The sequence below is a fragment of the Ursus americanus genome, chromosome 7 (genome assembly GCF_024610735.1).
Source record: "Ursus americanus isolate L20-20 chromosome 7, mUrsAme1.1.p, whole genome shotgun sequence".
Taxonomy (NCBI): Eukaryota; Metazoa; Chordata; class Mammalia; order Carnivora; family Ursidae; genus Ursus; species Ursus americanus.
In genome coordinates this window covers 8,605,888-8,609,001 of record NC_142133.1, presented here as the reverse complement: position 1 = coordinate 8,609,001, position 3,114 = coordinate 8,605,888, and positions in this window count along the sequence as shown.

The window sequence follows — 3,114 nt, the reverse complement described above, 5'->3', positions numbered from 1 at the left end:
GAGTAGAATTGGTGTTAATTCCTTTTTAAATGTTTCATAAAATTTAGGGGACTTTCAGGGAAAATGGAAGAATAGGAGGACCCTAAGCTCACCTCATCCCATAGATAACAACTAGATAACTCACGCATCAGTATAAACAACGCAGAAAAGGACGCAAACTGGTAGAACAGTCTTTACAGCTAAATGTAGACAAGAGGCCACATCAAAGAGGGTAGGAAGGGCAGAGAGCTAAATAGGGACTATCCTCAGGAAGGAGGGACACCGCAGGCATGCAGAGGGAGAAGACTAGACCCTCATACTAAGTACCCCAGGCACGAGAAATCCACATAAAAACCAGAAGGCCTGAATTTCACAAGTTCTTACAATCAGTGGGGCTTAACACCTGGAACTTTAAAAATCAGCAAGATCAGCTCTGGGAGAGCCAGGAGGTGATAGGAAACTGAGTCCCTGCCCTTAAAGAGATACCACAACAAACAGCCCTGTAGAAATACAGATAGAAGCAGCAGTATGAAAAACACCTGGTATATGCAAGAAGATTTGTTTATTAATCTCGGATGCTTGGGAGACTTTTTCAAGAATAGAGGAGCTGGCAGGTGCCAATTCCTTCCCCAGCCCACCAACTTAGACACATGGACACCTGTGGGGACCAGCCCAGTGCCAATACTCACTGAGTAACTTGTTAACACTATCCATCCCACCCCCACATCCTCCTGCAGACCTGCCTTCTCCAATACGCCCTTGCCTGGAGTTCTATAACTTCCCAAAACTGAAACAAGAAGAAATAGAAAATTCGAACAGACCAATTACCAGCAATGAAATGGAATCAGTAACCAAAAAACTCCCAACAAGCAAAAGTCCAGGACCAGATGGCTTCATAGGGGAATTCTACCAAACATTTAAAGAAGACTTAATACCTATTCTTCTCAAACTATTCCAAAAAATAGAAGAGGAAGGAAAACTTCCAAATTCATTCTATGAGGCCAGTATTACCCTTGTACCAAAACCCGATAAAGACACCACAAAAAAAGAGAACTACAGGCCATTATTTCTGAGAACAGAGATGCAAAAATCCTCAACAAAATACTAGCAAACTGTATCCAACAATACATTAAAAAAAAAAAAACCCACTCACCATGATCAAGTGGGATTTATTCCCAGGATGCAAGGGTGGTTCAATATTTGCAGATCAATCAACGTGATACAGCTCATCAATAAGAGAAAGGATAAGAACCATACGATCGTTTCAATAGATACAGAAAAGGCATTTGACAAAGTACAACATCCTTTCACGATAAAAACCCTCAACAAAGTAGGTGTAGAGGGAACATACCTCACATAATAAAGGCCATATATGAAAAACCCACAGCGAACATCATACTCAATGGGAAAAACTGACAGCTTTCCCCCTAAGGCCAGGAACAAGATAAGGATATCCACTCTCACCACTTTCATTCAACATAGTACTGGAAGGCCTAGCCACAGCAATCAGACAACAAAAGAAATAAAAGTCATCCAAATAGGCAAGGAAGAAATAAAATTTTCACTATTTGCGGATGACCTGATACCATATAGAAAAAAATTCTAAAGAGCCCACCAAAAAACTACTAGAACTGAAAATTGAATTCAGTAAAGTTGCAGGATACAAAAGCAACATATAGAAATCTGTTGCATTTCTATATACTAATAATGAAGGCGCAGAAAGACAAATTAAGAAAACAGTCCCATTTACAATTGCACCAAAAATAATAAAGTACCTAGGAATAAACTTAACCAAGGAGGTGAAAGACCTCTGAGATCTATAAAACATCGATGAAAGAAACCGAATACAACACAAATAAGTGGAAAGATATTCTGTGCTATGGACTGGAAGAATAAATACTGTTAAAATGTTCACACTACCCAAAGCAATCTACAGATTTAATGCAACCCCTATCAAAATGCCACCAGCATTTTTCACAGAACGGGAATAAATAATCCTAAAATTTGTATGGAATCACAAAAGACCCCAAATAGCCAAAGCAATCTTGAAAAAGAAAAACAAACTGGAACCAGCACAGTCCCCGATATCAAGATAGACTACAAAGCTGCAATCATCCAAACAGTATGGTGCTGGCACAAAACTAGACACAAAGATCAATGGAATAGAATAGAGAGCCCAAGAATAAGTCCATGATTATGTGGTCAATTAATCTTTGACAAAGGACGCAAGAATATGCAACGGACAAGACCGTCTCCTCAACAAATGGTGTTGGGAAAACCAGACAGCTACATGCAAAAGAATGAAATTGGACCATTTTCTTATACCATATACACAAAAATAAACTCAAAATGGATTAAGGACTTAAATGTGAGGCCTGAAACCATTAAAATCCTAGAAGAGAGCACAGGCAGTGATTGACGTCGGTCATAGCGATATTTTGCTAGATAGGTCTCCTGAGGCAAGGGAAACAAAAGCAAAAGCAAGCTATTGGGATGACATCAAAATAGAAAGCTTCTGCACAGTGAAGGAAACAATCAACAACACTAAAAGACAACCTACTGAATGGGAGAAGATATTTACAAATGACAAATCCGATAAAGGGTTAGTATCCAAAATACAAGAAGAACTTAATACAACTCATCACCCCTCCCCAAAATAATCCAATTACAAAATGGGCAGAAGGCATGAACAGACATTTCTCTAAAGAAGACATCCAGATGGCCAACAGACACATGAAAAGACACTCAACATCACTCATCATCAGGGAAATGCAAATCAAAACTACAATGAAATACCACCTCACACCTATCAGAATGGCTAAAATAAAAAACAGAAGAAAACAACAAGTGTTGGCGAGGATGTGGAGAAAAAGGAACCCTTGTGCACTGTTGGTGGGAATGCAAACTGATGCAGCCGCTGTGGAAAACAGTACGGAGGTTCCTCAAAAATTAAAAATAGAACTATCCTATGATCCAGTAATTGCACTACTGAATATTTACCCCCAAAACACAAAAACACTAATTCAAGGGGATACTTGTGCGCCTATGTTTATAACAGAATTATTTACGACAGTCAAATTATGGAAGCAGCTCAAGTGTCCATTGATGGATGAATGGATAAACCATATATATATA